The sequence below is a fragment of the Athene cunicularia genome (genome assembly GCF_003259725.1).
Source record: "Athene cunicularia isolate RWA chromosome 4 unlocalized genomic scaffold, athCun1 chr4_part1, whole genome shotgun sequence".
In the NCBI taxonomy this organism is placed as follows: domain Eukaryota; kingdom Metazoa; phylum Chordata; class Aves; order Strigiformes; family Strigidae; genus Athene; species Athene cunicularia.
Genome location: NW_020799098.1, coordinates 15,219,970 through 15,246,451, shown reverse-complemented (window position 1 = coordinate 15,246,451; position 26,482 = coordinate 15,219,970).

The window sequence follows — 26,482 nt, the reverse complement described above, 5'->3', positions numbered from 1 at the left end:
GTGTGAAATACGATTAATTGTAGGTGACTGATGGCTGCTGCTTCTGAAAGCAATGATATTCAGAGGGGCCTTAATCAACTGTGCATGTGTATCATATCCATAGATAAGAACATGTATTACCAGGGCAGAAAAAAACAGCTGCATAAGCTAAGCACAGATCCCGTTGGGCTCTTAAAAATCTTTAGAAACAAGGTGGAGATCACAACCCTGATCAGCAAGTGAACCTGTCAATCCCGAGTACTCTCCAGAAGCTTCTGAAGGTGATGCCAACAAGCCAGCTAGATAGCTTTTCTGTGACAGAATTGAGACTTTTAGGGTTTAAGGCTGAGCTATTCCCCTCAGGCCAACTAGCAGCTGAGGCTTTGAAAAAATCGGCAATAAAATATCAAAAGAGAGAACTTCTTTGCTGGCAGCTCCTGGGCGCCTGAAAACATGGCTTGGTTGAGAGATCAGAATCTGCCTCTTTCACAACTCTGTATCTAGGCCCTAAAAGAGCTGTGGCATTTGACTCCTGGCAATTTAAGTAGTGACCGTCTCACAAAAAGCTCTTGGTGTCTTAAGAGAAAGCTCTTCGTGTCTTACTTTCAACACAGAACCAGGCAAGGAGCCAAACAGAAGAACCAAATTCATTAAAAGAAGAAAAAAAGCAAAACAGGCTTTTTTAAAAGAAAACCTCTTTTGCAACATCTATCAGGGTTTAACAGGACTGTTAATTTTTCCTGTCCTTATGATAACAGGGCTTTTGACCAGCCAGTGGTGGACCATGGGAAACTGAGGACACCCAGCCTGCCTGGGACCCAGCCACCAGCTGGGGAAATTAAGGCTTCTTGCAGAGGAAAATAGCAGAGACACAGGCACTCTCACCTCTGGGATGCTGAAACAGGGAGCAGTCTGCAAAAAATAACTTTAACTGAATGTATAAAAGCCAAGATTTTCACCTCTGTGCTTTGTAAATATCTGATGTGTGTGAGGCAGGATGATCCACACAAAGGAAAAACAAATGTGTCTCTACATAACAGGAGAGACACAAGAACTACTAAAATTAAGGAATGCCAAACAACTGCTGTTCTGTTGTCCAGGAAGTATTGGGAAGTGTGAATAACTATTGCAAGAAAAGGAAATGCTGAAGTACTACTTGAAATGCTGGGGTTTCAACCCCAAGCCCCAAATTAAAGCTGCTATCTGGGTGATTCCCACAGCCCTTCACAAAGGGGGTGAGTTTGCCTTTAGGCTTCCCTCCAGGGTGCAGCCGGCCTTGCAGACAGAGCCATTGGGTAAATGAGCCCCAGGTGTCCTGCATTAAGTAACAAAGGTCAGGTGTCCCACTGAGGGATAAAAGCTGGGACCACTTGCAGAAGGAGCAGTGTCTTTGAGGTTGATGTCCTGTGCAGAGTTCCCTGTTGGGGAAGGACCTCCTGCTTCTCTGGAACTGGGCTCCAGTCAGGTCTGGCTTTTGTAAATGTGGGCTGTGTAAGGATTCAGCATGTGGCTTCCTTGGTCTTAGGTATTTGGCTTGTTGACTTGGTTGTCTCCCATCCCTTCTATGGGAGACTGCATTTCACCATTTATTCCACCCATTGTTGGTTGTGTGGTGTTGTTGTTGGGGTCAGTGGGTTTGATGTTGATTATGTATAATCTGACTGACTTGTTTGTACCCTTAGTGCTCACCCATGTACTGACCCTTTTGTATCAAATACAATTTGGTTATTGGTTCATCTTTATGCTGGCTGTGTCCTTTATGCTAGGCCTAATCATTAGCAAAATGCTACTAAATATCCAGGCTGATCTCAAATATATTTCTTAGCATGATAAATGAGGCTTTGTATATAAAGGCTTAGTTGTAGTTAGCATACTCAGCTTGGAGCAGAGTATTACCCAAGCTCTTCTCACACCTAAAGTCTGGGAAAGTTTTGTGCAAAAACTGGATTTTGTGCAAAAATTGGATGCTCCATACCCTACTGCAGGTAAAGCCACTTCACCCATCTTCTCTAGCGTGTTAAAGTCATTGGCAGACTTTGCCAGATAAGATATGGTTAACAGACCCCTTCAACTGGTTAAACCATGAACAGGAGCAGTGTGGCAATGGCAGACCACCAGAATGGTACCATCTTCAGCTGGTACAGTGGTTTGCAAAACAAAGATCTGCCTGTGATTCCCATACATGGGATCAACTGTCTGAGAAGTCTGAGAAGGAGTTGCAGAGAACATATCAAAGTAGTCATCTTCTCTTGCCAGAGTCCACAGGCACCACATGGCATAGCTGCATAGTGTCTGCACTTCCACGTTGTTAGAATACATATTGCTTTTCTCTTTTCTGTCTGTAATGCTGACTGAATTGCCATGCATGTCAACTGTGTAGTACTAAGTGAGTAATACTAAGATTTCAGTGAACATACTTCTGTTCCTAGGTTCCCAGAGCTCATAACCATCAATAAATGCCTTTTCTTTGGGGATTAATAGAGCTTAGTCTTACACATCCTAGTTACTTATCCCAGGTTTATATGTAACGTGTAGCTTCAGACCTCCCCATCTGATTTTAGAGGTCTAACATAAATCTATAAAGGTCCATAAAATTAATACAATAATATAAAGTGGAAGGAGTTTTTAACACAGCTCTCGCAAACATCGTTATCTAGAAACCTACTGAAGATCATCAGGTGCCCCCAAACCAAAATCTTTCAGTACCGATCATGGAGGACTGGGTTGAATCAGCCTTTTCACAAAATTATTAAGCTCCATCATGAAGCAACTAGGTCCTCTTCTCCCACTGCTCCAGAACACCAGTGCATTCACGGTTATCAACTCTTTTTCAAAATCCAGCAAAGATCTCCTCATGACCAGATGGAAACCATTTACCTCATTTGGGGACATGTTTGGCTAAAGCCAAACTGTAAGGAAGACAGGTTGTGTCCTAGAAACACATTTTTCCCATACTTCAATATTAAATCATCTTCCCTGTATTTGACTGACCAAAACCCTGGATAATAATGTAGAGAAGTTCTTAAAGTGTGGTACAGCAGTTTCAGTACCTGTATCTCTCTCATGTCCATGGCAGTCAATAAAGTATTTGTTTTTCAACAAATTTTTGTTCTCCAGAGGCACTGGAACCTCCATCTTCCTTCTTTGTGCCCACCAGCTTCTCTGTTCTAAATCCTTCTTTCTTGCCAGCCATGTTCAGTGATTCATGGTCTTTGTGCAAGAGACCAGCATAGACCTGTGCAGTGAGGGTGTCACCATTGTAATTGTGCATCGATTATTTAAAGAGCACAGTTGTTACTTTGGTTGATGAGACCATCTCTCAGACTGACATCCACTCTGAGAAGAGAAACTTGGGTTATTTACCAGACCCTTTTTATGCCCCTTACCAGGATTGGTGTTACCTTTTATAGACCTACAATACTACAGTGTGGGATTAGAACCCTGCAATCTGTGCTACACTCAGTGCTTTACTGAATGATAAAGACAATGCCTTGATGATTATATATATATATGTGAATATGGACCCATAATGATAAACATGTAAAAAAAGCAAAAGGTTGGTTTTTATACTGAAAAAAAAAAATGCTTGAGTGTGCTGGAAATCATATCTTTTTATTTCATTTCATTTTTTTTCAAGAGAAAACTTCCTCCTTTCTATCATACATCATCTTGATCCTCCACTCATGCTGACAGAGAGAGGATACAAATGATTTTTAGAGCTCTGCAAGGATATAAACCAGCAGGGATTATTAAGCTCTTTCTGAGCTAGAAAATGCTATGCTTCAGCATCTGGTTAATAAATATTTATTTTGTTTCTAATTCTGTGTGTGAGTGAGACCCCATCATGTTTATTTGAGCAGACAATATTATAGCTAAAAGACACATTTCCACTGGAGAATATCTTAAAGAGTATGTGTCACACCTTGGAAGAAACTAGATTTTTAAGAAATGAAACATCTCTCTTTTTTCAGCATCCAAAAAGTACAGAAAAACTTTGAACAGAAAGCAATACACATCCCAGCTTTTGGACTGAAATTCTCTGCAATCCAGAATGAAAATAAAAGGCCCAAGTCTCTCCTTTCAGATGAGAGTGCGCATTGGCAGGAAAATCGAATACACAATAAGTATCCTTACACAGTCGTGATTAGAAGCACGTCTTTTGAGGGATGAATGTTCTGTGTAACATGCTTTGGCCTTGGACCTAAAACACAAGACAGCTCTGAAGTATCTGTAGCCTTGAAAGCTAGTTACAGAATATTCACACATTGTCAATTGTTTTCTTGTGTTGCTGAAGTTGTCCTATGTCAGCAACACACAGAAGGGAAAATTACTATTTTAACCAGTTAAATATAAAAAAAAGGAAAATGTCACAGAATGTGGAAAAGATGCTGCCATAGCCTGGAGGCATTCATCTCAGCAGAAGACTGAATACAAATAATGGAGGAATGGAAAGGCCACAACAATCCCATTATAATCAGTATTGCTGAGCAACTTAAATACAGGAATTGCTGCCAAATTCACCATAATAAATGAATTAGATATGTTCCCTGCCTGGGAAAAGCTGGATGGGGTTATATGTACATCATGTGAGTAAACTGAGAAGTCCTAATCTTCAAGACATTACACTGACAGATCTTACAGAGTTACAAATGATAGACAGGGATAGGTGAAATTTTGTATTAATAACTGCAGCTGTAAATCCATGGATACAAAATTGTTAGCAGCTACTCAGACTTCTATTGATAGGGATATAAAAATAAACCATTTTCAGCTGTTGTGTACTGCTAGCTGTTTCCGATGGGCAAAATGCTGAATCTGCTCTGTGCTGTTTTTTTATTTGTGATCCAGAATTATATAGTGCAGTCATACTGATATTTAATAACGGTCTTATTATTGTCCTGAAAAACTTGCTCACCAGCTGCAAAGCAACATTTTATTTGCCCTCACATGCTCCGTGGCTTCCCATAGATGAAATGGATGGTCAATGGAGCTAAATGCCGCTGGCGGCCGGTCACAAGTGGTGTTCCTCAGGGTTCGGTGTTGGGACCATTTCTGCTCAACATCTTTATTGATGATCTTGATAAGGACATAGAATGTATCATCAGTAAACTCTCAGATGACACCAAGTTAAGCAGGAGTGTCGATCTGAAAGATAGGAAGGCACTACAGAGGGACTTGGATAGACTGCATTGGTGAGCCAACATTAACAGGATGAGCCTCAACAAGGCCAAGTGCCAGGTCCTGCACTTGGGCCACAACAACCCCCAGCATGGCTACAGGCTTGGGGAGGAGTGGCTGGAGAGCTGTCTGGAAGAGAAGGATCAGGGGGTTCTTACTGACAAGCAGCTGAACATGAGCCAGCAGTGTGCCTGGGTGGCCAAGAAAGCCAACAGCATCCTGGATCATATTAGAAATAGTGTGACTAGCAGAATTAGGGAAGTGACAGTGCCCCTGTACTCTGCACTGGTGAGGCCACACATGGAGTATCACCTCAATATCAGAGAGATCTCGAGGTGCTGGAGTGAGTGCAGAGGAGGGCAATGAAGCCGGTGAAGGGCCTGGAGAACAGATCCTGTGAGGAGCGTCTGAAGGAGCTGGGACTGCTCAGTTTGAGGAAGAGGAGGCTGAGGGGAGACCTCATCACTCTCTACAGCTCCCTGAAAGGACATTGTAGAGAGGTTGGTGCTGGTCTCTTCTCACAGGTGATTAGTGACAGAACAAGGGGCAACGGCTTTAAATTGCAACAGGGGAGGTTTAGACTGGACATTTGGAAAAGACTTTTTACAGGAGTGGGTAGACAGTGGAAAGGGCTGCCCAGGGAGGTGGAGTCACCAGCCCTGGATGTGTTTAAGGGTCATTTAGATAAGATGGGGAATATGGTGTAGGGGAGAACTTTGTAGAGTAGGGCTGACGGTTGGACTCAGTGATCCCAAGGGTCTTTTCCAACCTGAATGATTCTATGATTCTATGAAATGGTGTTCAGGCTTGTAAAACATTCCAGTTAGAATCTCAGGTAATATGATGTACTTAGCAAGAGTTGAAGCCCATCAAAATGAAGGTTAATCTACACCAAGAGATGAACTGTCATTCAGCCATTGCTAGCAAGGCTGCAGGAGTCTCAGCAACCAGCAGAGATGACAGTCCTTTTGGGGTGGTTTGTTTGTTTGTTTGTTGTTCTTTTTGTTCTTTTTCTTTTTCTTTTTTTTTTTCCTGAGAATAATGTTTAATCAAGTTAAGGTACAGACACTTCTTTCCTAGTGGTACAAAACAAACTGCTGCAACACACTAGAGACTTGTTTTTAGGAAAACAAACAAACTAACCCACCAATTCCCATCCTAGTCAGAGAAAGCCTGGTTAGATCAGAGTCTGGACCCTGGAAAACTTGCTCAAAGGTCACAAATCTTGGAGTGAACAAAGAAAAGGCTGATGATACAAGGGAGGAAGTTGGCAGATGGAAGCCAACAGAACTGCTAGCAGAAGCCTAGTCATTTGTGCCTGCTGAGCCTTGTATGAGAAGAAGTGATTTTTTTTTTGTATACCATTACATTTTGTTATTTGTTTTAGGGCTTACTGTAGTAAAGAAAGCAAGTGTGATGAGAAAACACTGACTATGGTGCAGCCGAAGTGTTTGTAAAAGGGACAAATTCACTGCCAATATGGTTCAACATAGCTGCAAACAATGGAGCTAACCCAGGGGTGAATCTAGCACCCTTTACTTTTCGGCTGTGTCGGTACATACTCAATAGACAGAGAAGCTTGCATGAGCCCATTAGTGTATGCTAGGTTTTTAATACATTGCATATGTATTGCATTCATTATGGTGTAAAACAATTATTAGGGCTGAGGGAAGGGAAAGAATTTCCTTTCTGTTTTAAAATGAATTTTCTCTGGATCCACACACATTTCTAGTGTTGGGTTTTTTTTCTTTAAACATGCTGTCTGTTTGTCTTAGAGTACATCCACCTTGGGGCAGTACTGAGGGACCCTCTGCCCCCACTGCAATAGGTGGGTGCTCGTCCTGCTCATGTGCTAAATCAGCTGAGCATTATGCCTGCCCTTGTGCAGGGTTCATCTGTTCAGACTCAGCATTGCCCTAACGCAGCCACATGGAAACAGGCTTATACCAGGTAAAAACATACATTGACTTGTATGCTGTTTCTTGTTACTATAGGGTCTGTGCATCGGCCAGACAAAGTCATGAGTAATGGCAATGATTCTTGCACTTAGAAATGTTCATGAAACCTCCAGTTTAATCACATATATATTGTTGTTCATGGAGTGGAGCAGGGATGGTGTGTGTATAGCTTTGCTCTCCATCTTTACCATCTTAGTTTCTTGGTTTGTACATATTCTTCTTAGGCTTCCATCCCTTAACAACCTCTTTTCTCTGCTTGTTAATCTATCTGGTAACAGCCCTTCAATGAACGTTTACAGCATCAGATTGAGAGGAGGCTACAAATATCCTTCCCTTCTAGGATACAAATTTCTCTCATTCATTTGACTGACTTTTTCCTAGCCTGCAGCAAAAGGATGTGTGCCATTAAATATGCTTCTCTGTCAGGTTTGCTTGGAAGATTGTAAAGGAATCTTCTTCCTAAATTTCCGCAGTAAAATATTTTTCTTGTTTTATTCAAACATTCAATTTTCCTCTTCTTGTTATATCTTCATCTTGTACTCTTACATTCTTTGCCCTATGATTATTGTTTTCTTTGCTGAAAATCACAGAATATGACAAGAAAAAATGTATTTCGAGAATTTTTTTCACATTTTTTAGTATTTTTTGTTGACAAATGGTCATGTAATTTTCTGCTTCATTTGCAAATATCCCTTAAAGAAGCAGCAGAAATGAAGAGTAAAAAGTAAGATTCCAGTGGGTTTAAGATTACATCTTGACACATCCAACTCATCAGTAATTAGTGCGTAGGGTCTGAACTCTTTCCTACCACACTCTTCCAAATGCTTGAGGCCCACCAAGATTTACACTTTCATGACACCATTGAGCAAACTAGCATTATGGTAAGTTTACACGACGTTTGCCTTGATTCTTGCTTTCACAGTTATCATATGGTCCTGTGCCATCTGATAAACCATGAAAATAATTGGAAAACCCTGGAAGTAATTTATACCAGGAGCAGTAAGAAATCAAAACGGTTTGATTGCAGATGATTTATGGATCATTCAAATAACTCACTCTTTTGGATACAATTATGTAATAAAAAATAATTCTGAGTAGTTTAGAGTGATTAGATTATCAAAAGCTTGTAACCCAGAAAGGAATATGCAGGAAATTCACATGCATATAATGTAGTGGCTGATCATTACTCTTTAACTAGCAGAGTTATCTCCTATTGTTTATTGTTAGTATTTGTATTAATGAAAGGCATAAGCAAGCTTTGTCAAGGGTAAGATTTAGTGTTGGGTGAGCAGAGAGAAAATGTACTTACAAGAATGTTTGTGAATTCTTAACTGTGTTTTAAATAACTGTTTATACATTCTTTTTGTTCACTTTTTTCAGCTAGTCAACTAAGCAAAGATTTTCTTACAGAAATGTACACAGGAAGTAACCTTTAGGCCTGATGTTGTTTAATTATGAAACAGAAAATAAATTAATGAGAAAATAAAGTATTTATTGGAAATAAAGTGCAGAAGGAAAGATGAGGTCAGCCAGATGAGGAAAAGAAAGTCCATCTAGGCTGACCTACCTCCAAACAAGCTAGTTCAGTCCCAGGATCAGGACAGCCAGATCAGCACAGAGTTGTGTCAACCAAATTGAGCTAACTCATTTATACAGCCCCTGGGAGCTGAACGAGCATGCAGCATGGCACTGTGCCATGCAGACATACCGTCCTTCTTCCTGGGCTCTCTTGGCTATCTCTCCCATGACATGGCATTGTGTAATGTAGATGTGTCCTTAGGTGACCAACCATCATGCTCAGCAAGCAAATCCCAAACACCAAATGTTCAGACAAAGGGCTGTAATCATGTATGAATGCTCTGTAAGCACTGATATTTGTTCAGATGAACTGTTAAATAACAAACAGGAAAAATCTGGGACCTCATTATAGACAAGACATTAATAGAGACAGGAGATAATTTCAGCCCCCTCTCCCCAATTTGTTTACTGCTGGCATATCAGACAGCTGTCAAAGTATAGCTGCATTTTCTGAATCTAGTTTTAATATTCAGAGGAGTTTTATCTTGCATTATTTTTCTCGTAACTCTTACCTTTATGGTACCGCATACAATACATTTTGCCCTTGCTGTTGAGAATCGTGAGATACACAACAGTTCCTTTTGATATATTTCAAACGTACTGTTGTGTTCACCCATACAGAAAACACTTCAGTGAATGTACTCTGCTGGTCTATTCATCTTAATGCAAAGGTCTGTTTGGAGTTTCACACTCTTCAGTCTACTTATATGCTGCGGCACACAGTGAATTACTCAGTAGTGCCTGAAGATCTTTCAGTCTTGGCAAAAAAGGCTTTATTTTTAGTTTGCACACATTAATACCAATTAAAATTGACAAAAGCCTTTGACAATACCTTTGGATGCATGCACATGTATGCACATATTTGTGGAAAAGAGAGACCTCAGCACATGCTTGATTACCATCGTAAAGGCCAAGTTTTTCCATTGTTGTAACACCAGTGTTTAGCCAGAAAATGACTTACAGTCATGTAGTAAATTCAAATACATAAAGCAGTTGGTATTTACCTGTTAAATCATACTGCTTCATCTCCATGTATGATCTTTGAAAAAAATGAAGAAAAAAAATACTGTGCAAAATATAATGTATTACCTGGAAACCTATTATATATTACTCATTTAAAAATCTTTGGTATATATCCTTTTTCCAAGACATAACTAGAAGCAGATAATTTTCAAAAACTAATTTCTAAATCTAGCCTCCATTTTTTGGTCCCAGATTCTCATAAACTGTCATGTGATACTGATTTTTCCCTTATCTGGGAATGAAGCTACCATTGGCAGTGCACTGGAATCTGAAGGCCTGGGCAATTTGGGACAAACCACTTTATTTTTTTCCTCTGCTATTTTCTCTGATCAGCAGAGAGTGACAGTACTCTTTTATTGACATGTAAAGTGTTTTGAGATCTGAGGATGACTGGAGCCTTGTGTAAGTGTCAGGTACAACCACATTTCTAAGATCTAATTAAGCAAAATGCTAGTCCTGTATATACAAATACGACTTTTATTAAATTCCACAGAATGTCATAGGATGTAAAAAAGAACATTTATACAGTCAGCAACTGATACATGGATCAATTTTCAAGCTGTATAAGATTTTTAAATCTAAGTAATACTTAATCTCAAGCATCATGATGGACTTCGTTTTGTATTTCATTCCTGTCCTGTGCTGTGGTATGAAAGCCACTCTTCTAGAGGCCTCAGACCTTTTATGCCTGTAATTTTATGCCCAGTGAGGCTAGAGAATCTCGGCATATCATGACCTGGGGGTAGAGGAGGAGATGGCACCCGGCAGTACTGCTCAGGGCTCAGCAGACACAGTACTCTCGGCCAGAGCCAAGGAGAAGCTCCTGCCCTGCAGCTGCTGAGCAGCTTTGCTGAGCCTCTTTGGATGTACTCAGTACCCAATTCCCAAATGTGGAGAAAAGTCATGATCCTGTGCTGGGAAGAGAGAAGCTGCCAGAGCTATTGGGAAGGAGATAACGTCTTTGTTGGACCCTCAGGAAACCCATATCTGAAATGTCCAGCTTGGTGTTTGTAGGATGGAGGCCAAAACTACATATAATTTACTGCAAATCAATGTGTTATTGCAACAGCTGTATCTTTCTAGTCCTAGTAGAAAAATCAAACTTCTATGACCCTGGTTTACAACTGTGAGGTAACACAAAGTTTAAATCAGAGCATTTTTCCAGTTTGGATAAATTTATCTACAATAGAAGTATCTTATGGACTTTTATCTCTATAATACATAGAAGATGTTGCTATAGGTTTCCTGAACACTCCCAGCTATTCCTTTGCTTCAGCTGCTTTTCTCAGAGCAGATAACTATTTGCAACAAGTAGAGCTGTGTGAGCTAACAGGAGGAGGGGGGGGAAGAAAAAAAGGATGAAAAAACCTGGCAAGCAAGTTCTCTGTTTCTTTGAAAACTTTCCAATGCCATGAATCCTGTGAGAGCTTAATTAAAATGAAAAGGGAATTTTCAAAGGAAGAAAACAAAATAAGCTTTTTTAATGGTCTATTTTTGTTCTGAGCTCAGAAAATCTCTTTCTCTTTTTCAACTGGTTTCCCCAAAACATAAATATTGGCAGCTTTAAGGTTTGTTTTTCATCCTCTTGAGCAAGAGGCAGTGAGTTCAAAAGCTTTTTTCCAGTCAAGCTTAGAGCGTTTGCTCACCAGAGCTTGAATTTCTGACACAACTAGTGAATCTAGAACAGTAAACACTGCCATGAAATTAAAGTTGCCATTTCAAGGGAATGGTGATTAAATGGTAATGTATTCACTTTGCTGATAATTAAAGGAACCTGTTTTTATCAGCCACAGCAGTGCATAAGGGTCAAGGTCAACCAAATCGTACACATGCCTTAGGATCACATGATTAAGGGTTATTTGTGCAGCCAGCTTCACTCAAAAAAGCAAATTTGCCATCTACCTCCTTTTCACCAGCTAACTGAGAGACAGTGTGTTGCTTTAAAATGAGTCCGGATCAAGATTTGAATGTCTCAGTCTATATTAAGACTTACCTGCTCCAGCCATCTGCTGTTAAGCTACTACTAGTTGAGATTTCAAAGCTTGAGAAACAGAAATTGCTGGAACTTGGAAGGCTTGTCTGGATATCCACCGTTCTTGGCAAAAATGCACGTGCCCCTTCAGCCCAAAATAATAACAAGCCAATGTCTAACTGTCTATTTTTTCCAAACAATCTGAGTGACAAGAAAGATTCATACATACCAGTTTGCTTCAGCCATCTCTGCAGTAGACTGAACTGAAATATGGAAACTCACACATTAACTACTGATGAAAACACAATTGCAGAATCCTTTCTGACTTCACAGGTGTAAATCAATGAACTATTGCAGTTGCTGTTGCAGGTTTTCAAAAGCTCTGAACATACATGGTACTTTTCTGCTCAGTCATGCACACTTCTGAGCATAATCCCTAGTAACCATGTGTTCATACACAGCGTGACTGTGCGTCAATGGAGAGTCCAGTGTCATTGCACATTTGATGCAGTGTCCAATCTTCTGATCTTTAGATGTAATGTAAGGACTTGTGTGAAAGTGTTGTAGCATCTGGTTTACTTTGTACATGATAGAGAGTTACGTTCCACTAAAGGGAGAGTGCAGAGCCTGGTCTTACTGCCTGTGACATTGTGCTTGAGCAGCTCAGTTAATAGGAACACATATGCGGAGTCATTTATGTGTCCGGTGTCAGACACAGTAATTAGCACTGTCAGAATGTCTTTCAAATTGGAGACTCAGGACCTGGCCCCATGAACTTATCACTCCAGACAGTGCTGCTGTGTTCATTCAGAACTTCCTTTAAAGTGCTTTTAAGTCAATGTACTTTTCTGTGCACTGCTTGCCAGTCCTGTATGTGGTGAAAATATTTCCACTAGTGGAAGAAAGTGCTGTGCATGTGTTTTTCTTCTTCCAGAGGTCATTTATGGGACAAAAATCAGTCTTCTAGATGACTAGCTGAGGTTTTTAAAAACCTGGTTTGCTCTAGACTTATTTTAAATATTGATGGTAAGATTTAGTCAAGGTTGTCTGAGGATAACAGTGGCTTATGCAACTGGTCAGTGCACAGCTATGTTCTGATCGATTTCTCTCTTTCATAGAGAATCTTTTTGTAACTGGTCCAAAGATCAGCCCATTCTTTCCCCATTTATTTGTAATTTAACCTGGGTACTTAATGAATTAAAAAAATGGACAGAAATTAGCTCATCAGCCCATAAAGGAAATACATTTCTAATTAAAAACTATGAATATGGGACACACTTTGCAGAAGGTAGCATAAGTCAAGCATCATTCTTCTTGATTTGTTCCAGGTCACTGTTTTTCTCTGCCTGGCTGCAAGACTGTAATGGATCATCATGGTAGAAATTCACTTTTGCACCCATCTGTTACATTGTACTTTTAATGTCTATTTTTCTTAATGTATTTTGATTCTACCCCACTCCCAGTTGAAAACACACCACACTTTATTAAAATAAAATTTTATCCCTTTTGGTTCTGTAAATGAGAGCAGAAGCTGTAGACAGTTTTCTTTGCAGCACTGGCAGTTTTAAGTTTCAGCATATGTTAGCATAATAAATTCATTCAAGACAATTTTCAAGTGCACAGTCCTCTCAGAGTCAGTTTTCTAGACACTGCAGTGGGTCCCTCTAATCTAAGTTGTTTATACTGACATTAACAGAGAGCTTCTATAGCAAAAGAGTTAAAAAAAGACAGAGTCAGTAGGGAGGATTTTCTGTGCTTCAAGGAATATTGAAAATGGGTACATGAAAAGGGAGATGGAAATGTTTTCCTGATAAAATGGGGCCTAAGCAGATGTCTTCTAATATAGGCATCGTTTGATTGGTTACAATGAAAGACAAGAGATTTTTGGACTACTCTGGCATTCTGTTGTTAAAAAGAAGATATTGAAGAGGAAAAAAAGACTTGCAATAATGAACGTTGAAAAGAAATGTCAATAGAATACATCTCCACAGCAGATGGTGTAATGTAGCAATTATCAACCTTTTTTTTCTGATTCTGACTCTCTTGTAGATCAATCGTATTCAAGCAGCTCCAGATATAAGCATCGACAGTGGATGAACATGTATTACTATTAGGTATCCCTAGTTGGGAACAACTAGTCTGATGTGCTAGTTATGTGCACTGTAGCAGCACCTCAAGGCCTGAGGTGGGTCACTGTGTTACCTGAAATGAGGGGACAAATGTTGGCTCAAAGAGCTTTCAGTCCAGGTATTAAATGCGTGAAGTGAACTAAGTAACAGCAAGATAATCCTGACAAACCTAATAAGCACAACAATTATAACTACTAGCCACCCACCTATTGCCAAATGTTTTGTAGATTTGGTGTGATTAATATTTGTGTGCCCTCCTGTGTTGTCTTTTCTGAGAAAGTTACATGATCTTTTAATCTGTGTGCTCAGCGGATCTTTCACCTATCTCAGTGCTTGACACCTTAGCAGTGAGTAGTAATGCATCTGAGACACTCTTTGAAAAGTCCTGTAGCAGAGAAGGGGGAGGCAGTAACTCCACAGATGCTGCTCACAATGAGTAAGTTTGTGGCAGGGCTGTTCACATGATTCCTGTAGGTCACAGCATTTCTCTGCTCTTCATCTCAACTTGATGGACTTGGGTTGCCGTCATACCCTACAAACTCATGCAGATTGCCCACACCTGCCAGCTGTGTCATCCCTTGTGACACGTTTCTTCTTCACACGATGTTCCGGAGGATTAATTGAAAAACCTTTCATTGACAGCCCATCCTCTGGAAATCCAGGCATGCTAAACTGTTTTTACTCCTGGGAGTAGTAACAGTCCCTCAGTTCAACACCACTACCACCCCCACCCCCCTCCCCGAACTAATTTCTAATTAGGAAATTTAGTGGAATCAAGACTCCTAAGTCAATGAATTGTTTTTGAAAAATCACCCTGACAAATAAAATTTGCAGTTAAACTCCCTAAACTTCTTTCTGAAGCATTTCTGTTAGGGTGGGAATAAAGAAATAGCATTCATTTGGTCAGGCATGGGGAGAGACCACCATCTGGGCTAATAGTGAAGGCATTCACCCAGGGTAAAGAAAACTAGTCTGCTAGGCTCTGCTTCAGAGGACAGTTTCCCTAAGTTATATTGCATACATCTGGAAGCAGAGTTCAGATCCTTCAAGGTGAATGTCCTAGCCAGAAAGCTGTAGACTTGTATTGAAGTCCATGATTCTTTCTATCATCTGTCTTAATGGTTATTTAATTACACCTGTGCAATCTGGGACCATTTTAAAGCAAAGGACTGAGAAGGCCCCCCATCCACAGATTTCCTTAGATTGTGAGGTTTGGGCATTCTTCTGGTAGATGGGAGTTGTGCTTCTGCTTTCCTTGGGAAGAAGACATGCTGCTTTCATCTTCCCTAAGTAATTTAACTGGGTAGTTTTTACTTCTAATGGGTAGAAGGGTCATAGGACTACTTTTCCTGTCTTCCAAAGCTTTGTGAAAGAAAGGAATTAGGTACTTAACTGCAGAAGCAGGCTCAGGAGTGTGAATCCTGAGCAGTGGGACGCAGCACCACTCAAAACCAGGCTAAAGGACCTACATTTAGGACGCATATTTTTCCTCCTGCACAGTGTGTGACCTTTTGGCAACCTGACTCTTAGCAACTTAACTTTTTGATGCATGCTTAACCAATCCATCATTTCTGGAGCCTAGGGCTGTAGTCTGAGAGCTGTGAATCCCATTAAGCTTTCGCACACTTAAAGGTTAAGAATCATGAGGCTGTGATTCATCCCGTCCCTTCTGGAGCTATGTTACTAAGGAAAGAAGCAATGGTTGGAAGGCGGAAAACGCAGTGGTTGGAAGGGGTTGCTCCTTCCAACTCCCAGCAAATGGAACTTAAATAAAGCAAAGAGTCATCACCCAGACAGACAGATGCTGGGGAAAGCACTGAGACAGATGGATCATAAGGCAGATTTAGCATATTCACCTAGTCTTCTTGGAAGTACTCCCACACCCAGGGGACTGCCTTAGCTGAATGAAACACAGTGCCAGTGGGATCTCTGTCCATCTGTCCCAACCAGGCAGGACCCCTTGGCAACAACAATGCAAAACAAATAAGATCATATTAAATATAAATAAGAAGGAGCCTGACTATCTCATACCTTTGATAAAGGTACTACCCTAGAAGGATGGGAAACAATTTTGGGTACCAGTCACTGTTTATGACTTTCATTGAAAAAAAAAAAAAAAAACCCCAACCCATTGGATAAAATTCATAAATAGCTTTTGGTGCAAAATCTGAATTCTAACCCAGACTTTCCCTGCTCCCATGACAATGAACATTTTACAGCTTTCTGGTGGCAGGGAGAAGCACTTTCAAGATTCATGTGCAAGAGGGTGCAAGTGAGGTGCATATTTTCTTCCGTTGATTTTATATCCTTTTGAATTTCCCTTGAATAAAAATATTCCTGATGTGATATAGAGCAGTCATTCAGTTCTGTCAAACAGGTGTTATGTATTAGTTGTTCTGAAAGCCAGAAGTTGTGTTACATTAAAACCAATAAAGCAATTGCCATGTTTTATTTTAAAAGCACTTTTCCCAAAGTGCTAGATTCTAGTCTCAAGAGCATAATGCATAGATTACAAAGGGGTTGAAAATCTGACCACCCTATTTACACACAAAGGCATAGCGATTTGAGATTTCAGGTTATGCAACTGTTTGTATACACTGCACATCTGAGAGCTGAAGCTGGCCTTGAACTGGAAAAGGATTAAATAAGTCAGTCTCATTTCTTCATAAAACCCCAGGCTCCTTGTGACGCCAGTAGATTGTCTGAGTCATAGCTTCATATTTATAAATCATCGCTAGTGTTTTCACACATTTCAGAATAAATGTATTGTAAAGTCATTTGTTCAAGGAAATTCACCATCTCGAAAGCACATATTTTTGCTCTTCTAGTTATCAGTTGAAATGAAAGGTTGCAGCAAAAGGCTGGCAAGGTTTCTGTTTTTTCTAAGTTGTTGTAGGTTTTGTTGTTTGGGGGTTTTTAACAGAAGGTTAGTCTATTGCATAAGGTTCCAAGAAGTTTTTTAATTGAATTTAAATTTTACCATGTCTCTTCAAAAAATACACTGAGAAAGATACATTCTCAGCACTTAATGAAATTAAATTTAAAAACAATTTTTCTAAAATGTTCCGATCTTATGTAAAAATAAAAAATCTTGTCAGTTTTATGTTGCAAATTTCATTTCATACAGTAAATACAAGAATATAAGCCTGTGCTTCAGAGCTGCTGCAGTTCCTTTTAAGAAATGGCTGTAAAATCAATTTGTATAAATTCTGAAACATACTGGGAAAGAAGCTATGGCTTATGAAGGTATGACTCAGCCAGCCTATTAGTATCACAAGGAACTTAAGGTTTTATGAAGAAACTGAATTAATATTTGTTTAGCACTTTGAAAATGTAAAGAATGGTGTAAGTGATTATTAATTGTTGGATTTACTATTAAAAATAGAACTAATACCTGTGTGAAATAAATGTATTTTGGAGTAATTGCATGAAAGAGTCCACAGGTAAGCTAGAAACCTAGAAGTAGAAGCCTCAAATGTCATAATCTGAACAGAGCAGTTGGTGGAGCTTGAACATTGCACCATCATCTGCAGTCCCCTTGTACACCACTTAACCAAGGTACAGAGGTAGAGCAGGGACCCCTAACTGAATGCATTGAACATATACCTGAACCTATTGTGTATCAGTTTGAGAGAGAGACAGAATTAAAGACCAAAGCAGTTAAAATTTAGATGCTATCACACTTACCATTTAAGGACTTGATCCACACTTCCTTAGAGTCCAGGAGGACTCTGATATCTCTAGAGGAGACACATCAGGTGAATGCCCATACCCTGTAGGAAAATATCAAGACTCTTCTTGCTCTGTCTCCCAATCAGTCCTGAATTGCTCTCTGTCTTGTGTTCCTGTTGTAATAGGATTAGTGAAGCATGTCTGCTCCCCAAAAGACTAAAGTTTGGTGTTCTGGGACTGCCTTCAGTCACCAGCAAACCCCTGACTCTTCCTGGCCTTCGGCCTTTTAAAGCAGCTGAGGATGGAGCAGAGTCTGGATTGGCAACTTCCTGCAAGATTACTGTGGCCATTAAATCAACAGAAAAAATGGAGGATACCAATGTTGGTTTGGTCACATTTAAATAGAAAGGATGATCACAACTGCTGGTCCTGTCAGGCTTTTCTACCATCTTGAGTTGCCCCCAAGGATTTAGGCAAGGGAACACAGTTTACAGACTGTGGTTCACAATGCAGGACTGAATGACATGCTAAAGTGCTAATTAACTTGTGGATGAGGTCGGCTAGTGCAGCAGTTCTGAGTAGTGCATTATTCAACACCGGATACCTTGCAAACTGAAATAACAAGCTGCCAAGGGAGTTTTGACACCCCTTGGGAAGATTTTTCAAGATTACACTTTTCTGTTTAGGTACCTAAATTCTTCCTAAGTCCCATGCTGGGCATCAAAGTCCTTTTTGGATTTGGCTTTAGGTACTTTCCTGCATTGGGACATAATATATGGTCCTTAAAATACAGCAGCTCATCTGTTTGAGTTTTACTAGCTAACTCTCATTGCAATGATTATCTGATCCCACTGTATTGATAGAAAACATATGCATTAGGCAATAGCATAAAATTCACAACCAGTGATTTTTACAGACAACAAACAAAATGCCCAGATAAATCTTAAGTATTTAGGGTGTACAGTAAGTAGCTGACTGCATATCTCAGCTGTCATAGATTTATTCACTGAAAGGATATTATTGAAAATAATTTCGAATTATTTATGAGGCTTGTATAGATTCATTGTAAAGTTGAGAAAATGTTACTTTACAACAGATAGTAGATGTGGCCCCAAATCTTGCAAGCAAAGTAGTTATTTTCTTCTAAAACACACAAAAAAAGCATCTCACCAGAGAAGACTTCTACATGCTTTTAGTTACTCAATAGAGAACTACTACCAAAATCTGAATTACTACCACTCCCACTTTGCTTAGCTGACCTTCTGAGAAATCATTTCTGCTCTAGCAACAGTGCTTTTCTGGGTTGGTTTGTTGGTTGTTGTGCTAGCATTTTTGTGCAAAGCCTTAAAGATACTCCCAAACCACCAAAAATTTTCTGTTGCAGGTTAATACAAACCTTTCTTAAACAGCCAATACTTCCAAAAATAATCCCCAGCCAAGCACACATGCTGGTATCTCCAATAGTGTTTGTTCTATGAATGTTTTCTGTGGAAAATCGATTCAACCAGCAGGCTGAGCAAGAGAGGTTTATCTGCCTGCTTACACTCATACTATCTCAAGGGCCAAGTTCAAAACAGCACTTTGAGCGATGTGCTCAGGCTGAAATCTGCTTCCAGCTTTTGAGAACCCTACTCATCTCCTCTCTGCATCTAAACAAATTTGGAAGTGGCTCCTGTGTGAGTACAGGTAAATCTGGCTATGTTCACATATTTTCTGCATCAGAGCCTAAGGCTATTAACCAAAACGCCAGGGACAGTGGGATTTACTTTCTGAACTGATCATGCATAAGAGCAAGAAGTTGCTGTCCACTGACAGTGTCATAGTATTAAGAGACAAATTTTAACACCAGCTCTGAAATTCTGAATAGTTATGGGCTCCCAGAAGTGAAAGGGAAATGCATGCGTATCCCTACCACTATCTGCTGGGATATTGCTGTTGATTTCTGAGATTTCTAATTGCATAATTAAGCCAGAAGAAGTACCTGTGTCAGGCTGTTCTGTTTAACATATGCTGTATAACAGTCCTAATTTATTTCATTTAAATATAGAATATTTTATAGAAAACATCCAATATTAGCCTTACCCTTATCTTACAGTGCATTGTTTTAGTTCTAACATTAGTTCCCAAATTGAAGAGCTAATTATCTTTCCTGCATAGCCATTAGAGATTCTGTTCAGTTTGCCAGGAACCTGGTTTTTTATAAACTAAATTAGCTGCTGGAATCCTTTGCTCTCGGATTTTTAAATCATTGTCACAGTTCTCAGGAGCCCTTCTAACTTCCCATTGCCTCCTTTGAACTAACCAAGCATCCCAGCAGAGACCCAATGGCGTGGTGTCCTCACCTAAACAACTCTCCTCCTTCTTCACATTTCTGTTTTTGCTAACATCTACACTGGGCCCTGTGGGACAAAACATTAGCAAATTCTGTTCACATCCTTCTCCAACAGAAACTCTCCCTCAATCCTGTTTCCATTCAGTAGTTATCAGTTTAGAGTCCCACATACTGTCTGGGAGTTCATGACCTCATTCCCAGGACAAAGTTCAAAGAACTCTGGATCACTCGCAGACAGTTGCTCATAAGTTATCCAAACTATACTAACAGAAAACATGTTTTATTTTACTTTTACTTGCATGGTAGATGAATGGTGGCTCTGTTTTAACTTTTTTATTTACACTCCAATATTAGTGATGTCCAGTTTGCCAGGAATATTGTCTTATCCTCCTAATCTGTATGTTAATGATGTCTTCAAAAGCCATCCAAGACAAGTGAAATAATACCGTGTAAAGAACTGTTTTCTTGCCATTCGTTTTAAGAATGAAATGGCTTTTATTGCCTGGTCATACTACTTATGATACTGCAAAATGTGTAAATCTGAAGATAAATCTGACCAGATATTACTACACTACTACTTTCCCTCTATCAGCTATACAAGTATACATTTATAGGTTCACAATGATCTGGGATAAAGTGATTCATCCCTGAAAATTGCATCTGAGGAAACCGAAGACAATTAACACGTGTTTGTTAATCATGTTTCTAATATTAAAATTCGTCTAAACAGAGCAACTTCCAAAAAAGTGTTGTACACATGCACATAATACTTCACCGTTAGAGCTGTGCATCCCTCCAGCCAATCTAAGCACCATTTAGACATCTCACTCATGACACTTTTAAGTCTTAAGACATAGAAGTGATAGATTGCTCTTGGTGTTCACACTAAATGGAAAATAGAAGTGGCTTGGCCACCTCCTTAGTCATAATGGGCTTAATCACAACCCTGAAACAGCCTCTCCTTGCCTGTACCTTAACTTCATAAGCATTGTCATCCACTGACTAGGCAGGGCTGACTTCTCTGCGTGTGCCAAGGTATCTCTTAGAGCAGAGTCTCCCTAAACTGGCCAGTGTCACCTTATAATTGCTTGCTGTGTTGCTTGTCTTATCATCAGTTTCCATTGCTCCAAGAACAGAGCCAAAGAACATCCTTCAAAATCGGCAAACCCAGCAGCATTTATTTTGGGAAAGAAAAGACTATAGTTCATATTTAATCATGGTTTACTATCTGTCTGCTTAAGGTTTTGTATTGCTCCTGTCATTGCAGCATCCGAGTGTTTTACACATAAAAGGGTTTGGCAATAGTTTAATTCCCAGAGGACCGCATGGAGCCTCTGGCTCTGCTCCCTGCTTATATATTCAATAGCTAGGATTTCCAAGGGACCTGTGGGTTTAGGTGCTTTACTCTCACTGAAATTAAATGTAATTAATTTAAGTGCAAACACTTCCACCCTTTAGGCTGAGGGAAACAGTGACAACCATCCAGTATACAATATAGAAAAAATTAGTGCGCTGATGATTTTCCTGTGTGCTCCCATTAGCTTTTGCCCTCACACTTGCGTTTCTTTCTGAAAACTATGGAGGGAGTATGGTATGAGAAATTAAAGTTGTTCCTTCTCCACAAATGGCAAAGTAACACCCATTCCTAAGGCTTTACACAGGGAAAATACTGTTTACACCTGAGGAAGAGGCACTGCCCCACATGCCCATCCTTTGAATGCCTCTAGCCTCACTCCAATCCAAAGAGTCAGAAAGAGAAGGGATAAAGAGTGCCTAATAAGCAAATTTAGGCTACATGTTGCCAGTGGCAGCTTTTTGGCACTTAAGCAAACCATTTAACAGCACATAACAACACTGCACAACACATCAGGAGAGAAACAAACTATATTCCATTGAAGCTGCAGGGGGATATGCAGATAAGAAGAATGTAATTACCAGAGCGGTAATTTAGTCAGGATGCTAATACTCCTAATCTTGCCAAAAAAAATCCCCTCACACCCTCAAGGGATATTAATGAACAGAAGTGGTTAAAACCTCAAGTTTTATGTCTCGTTTGAAAGATCAACACAGTTGTTTTGGACTAGACAGTGTAAAACTTTCCATAAAATAAAATGACAAACAAATCATTATTTGATTTTATATCCACCAGGAGCAATAAACAGAGAGGCCTCACAGCTTCTGCAGTGTCTGAGTAATTCTAAAAATTTCAGGACTGTAGCATGTAAGTGGTAAAACATCTGTTCAGTGTGGAGGGTTGTATATATTCTTTGCAGTTGTTTTTGTCATCACTGGCTGATAAATAGTTTGGGGGCTTCCGCTGTATAGAAATGGCTAAATGAAGAGTTTACTTTTTCATTGTCTTGTTTCACTCTTAAAAGTGCAACTATCATGTCCTCAGGCTTGTTTCCACTCCTAGGTCTCAATATTTTTAAATTGTTTGAAAGGCTTTTTATGTTAAAATATTATCGTCAGTTTTATAGATAATAGATACCACACACCATGACTCTACCTTACTCCTAAATCCTTTGACATGATGTTTCTAAAGAGTTAGTAGTATTACCTACATAGGCAGACCCTGAAATTGTATGTAAATTTATGAAGCCTGTGTTTGTAGGGCTGGAGAACTGTTTTGGGTTCTTGGTTGAGCAAATTACACAAGTAATGGCATAGCTTTTAGAAAAACAGATTTGAAACCGGGAATGTTATCAGAGCTGCCCAAGGTCTTCCTACCTGTCTGGCTTCAAGTTTCTCTGGAAAGGGGTGTTTTAGATTGGTCATTGGTTTCATAGCAGTATAGAGTTTATGCTTGAGTGACTGCAGAACCTGAGTTTATGTGACATTTATTTACAGTAGAAATTAAATTGGATAGTGTCACCTACTGTCACTATTGAAAAATATCTGCACTAGACTAACGTAATCTCACTTCTAATCCAGATTTTATGTTTTATAATTGAAATTATTACATTATCAAATACCAAACTATACTATGCAGACTAATAAAGAGGCAGAATTTGTATTAATGATTGCTTAACTTTCCAGAGAGGAGACTCAGCATTTTAGTGAATCAATTAATTTACCTCCCTTTTCTCATTCAGATCTCATTTTGCATTCACAGCAAATAAAAACTGAAAAGGAAGAGAAAGAAAACATTTATTTTAAGATCAAAAAGAATTTTTCACCTAGAAAAGAAGCAGTAACCTATTCTCTTCCAAGAGTTTGTATTTTCCTATCAAGCCCCTCCCCAAATAAAGCAAAATTTAACACCTTGAAGAAGGGAGGTGCATGTAGAAAAGATTGTTGTAGTTGCCACATAGATTTGTCTTTCAAAATGCTCTAGTACTAACAACATGGTTTGCATGGTTATAAAGCATAATACTACACAACATAGCAGACTTCCTTGCTTCTCCAACAGGCACTAGTGACATATGTTATGTCACTTGAGACAGATGAATTAAACTTATGTTGCTGTTTGGAAGTTGTTCACATCTCCCTGAATTGTTTACAGAGGGGAAAAAACAACTTCTTGCAATAAATTTGTGAAGTAATATATTGCTACATAGGATGGAGGATATCTGTCTTAGTTTCTCCTCTAGAATCTGGAAATATATTGTTTAGCTGCTTATAAAATCTCAGGCTCTCTTCTCTCAGGATATGCATTGTCTTGCACATATTACTGTTTGTTATTTATTAATTGTAGTTTCTCACCAAGGGCATTACCTAAGAGTGTGGGAGCCAGTTTTCAATATGATACTGACCTGTGACTTGCAGGGTTAAAAAGCTAATGAAGCCAGCAGGAGTAACCAGAATGAGAGGGGGCTTTTAAAACTCTCACACTTTTAAAATCCTCTCAGAGTAAAATTAGTTCACTTGCTCTTCTCACCTCTGCAAGCCACAGTGATGGCAAGGAGATGGTAGGTAAGAGAAATCTGTTTCCTGGAGTTCTGAATCATTTTGTATACAGGTTGCACATGTTTATGTAATCTGGACATACTGCAAGCATCATATTGCAGTGTATCTAACACAGAGCCTCTCTCCAGTAGGAAACCTGAAGTGTCAGAGGCTCCTTTTGATACTAACACTCAAATACATTTTTCTTAATTTTTCTGGGGAAAAAAATTATTTAATTTCAAAAAGAAGAATGACTAGAGTGATGAGTGATGATAAAATTTTTTAAAGATCAGTTTCAGTTAGAAGAGACTTTAGAAAGGAAATGTTGTGAAGTAATTTCATCATCTTTTGGGAGCCTGATATACTGCTAGCAGTGGTATTCAAGCTATAGGCAGACCTCATGCTGCAGATGCTTCAGCTGAGTGAGAGAAACAGCTCTTACAACTCTGGAAAAGCAAGAGAACTAACTGATACAACACCCGAGTGTACGAGCAGAGAGCAACCATCAGTGGGACAAGACTTATTTAACCTGAATATATATCCATCATGCCACTCTCTCATAAAAAGGTTTCTATACAGCTCTGAGAAAAATATTAAGCTGTTTTTCTTGGAAACTAATTTCATATCTTTCTTTCCTCCTCCAGCACCTTACTAACATTATTTCAACACATCAGGATTCAGATCCTTAAAGTTACTGTGCAACTCTGATCCCTTCAGAGTGACTGGAACCAAAGAAGTCAGTAACTTCCAGTAACCAGTCTGCTGCTTTTTGAGACTTACAAAGGTCTAGCATAGGATATATTAAAAAAAAAAAAAAAAAGAAAAAAGAAAAAGAGGAAAAAATAGTACACCCAGCACCAAAATATCAAGAACGTCAGTTATCTTTTAAAAAGTAGTCAAAGGTACTAATCCTATTTTCAGCACTTCATGTAATCACCATGAACTAAACGGCCATTAGAGCACCTTTCTAACAGAAATTAATATGGGAAATAGCCACGCAAACCCATTTCTTCCCAGCCACTGTGAATACTGAAAAGCAAGGGGGAAAAAAATAGCTTAAATCCTATTAGGACAATGCTCCCTATACATTCCAGTCCAAGATTAATTCTTTCTCACAAGGGCATATAGTACATGACTTAACTACCTTTTCAAAAGAAAAAACAAAGACATTTTGAAGAAAAAGAAAAGTCCTGATTCCTTAAAGCCATTAAACATGCTTAATTTTTAAGTATATGTGCAATATTCAGGAAAGCAGAAGCATAGATTTGATTTTTAATAATTTGTTGATTAAACTCTATGATGATTTGAAGAATTCTGCAATATGCAGACATGTGAAAAAGACAAACAAGTTTAAGTGTTAGCTGTTTAAAGGGCCAAGTTAAACAAGGTGCAATTATTGCTTCACTTAGTCTTTTCATTCCACTTCAGAGCTTACATGTGTGGGAAGGGGTTTGGCAGGTTAGAGTCAGCTTTGGTGTCTTGTTTAACTTGACTTTTGTCAATGACCAATCCTTTTCTAATATGCCTAATTGTTTGAGATACCACAGGACAAATTCTGCTTGCTAACTTCAAAGAAGTTGCGCCGATACCATTTGGCCCAACCTTTTTATAAGGATGAGCCATTATTTTTCTTATTTGGTTTTTATTGCTGGCATAAAATCTTTAAAATTGCAGAGAGTAAGCTTTAAGGCATTGTAAGAAAAGAAAAATGCCCAGGACCATATACTCTGAATCCTTTGTTTTAATATCTAATAATAAAACCACAGGTAATAACATGGCCTGTGAAACCTTTTAGCTAGGTGCTTAATTAAAAAGCAAGATCAAAGGTCATTGCTTCATTTAGAATACAAATCTGTCCCTTTGAAACTGTGAGGGAGGAGGCAGTGTTCAATAGCCTGAAATACAATGCTTTGGTTCATTGGTTCCATGCTAACCCTACCGCAAGGTCACCATAGCTGGAATGCCCCGAGCATGTCAGCCCCCTCTCTAATGCCTGTCTGAGGATTGCATCTTGCATTTGTGCTTTCTGAGCAAAAGCTGCATACTGATACTAGCTGGAGGAAGGGCTGGAAGATCAAGGTGAGCGTGATCAGCACCAGGGTATTATCCAGGAGAAATAGTACTCCAGCGCATGCAATGTACAGGTGTGCGAGGGTGTTTTACAATAAAAGTTACCTGTATAGGTTACAATAGCAAATCCTCTGTTCCTTAGTCTTTTCTTAATGCAACATAAAAGGGAAAGCAGCCCATCACACTTTAAAATTTTGAGTTTAATGGCAGATGTAACGTAGGTAACACATTAATTGTGATGGTGGGCAGGATTTTATCAGACACAGGTGAGAGAAAGGTAAGATTAGACTTGTGATACTAAAGAAAAAAAATCTCTGCGCAGCCCAAAATCTGTTCCTCATGCAACTTAGAGATTTCAATGAGAACACTCCAAAAATGTTTGATAACTTCAATTTGGTGGGAGTTAATACTCTCAATTAACTCAGCCAAGCTATAATATAGCACAAATATACAACTTTAGTATAGAGAAAATCAGAAAATAAAAGAAACCATGTCTTTTTTTGCCTGCATGGTCTCTTCTGAACCTTCTACTTCAACAGCAACTGCCTGCTGACATTGTTCCCCAGGGAAAAACAAGTACTAACCATGACACAAAGCTTAGTGATTGAAAGTATCTATAAAATCCTAACACAAGTTGATCAGCTATAGCTTTAATTACCTTTGCCACAATGTACAACAAAATTTAAATAAGTGTAGAGCAACT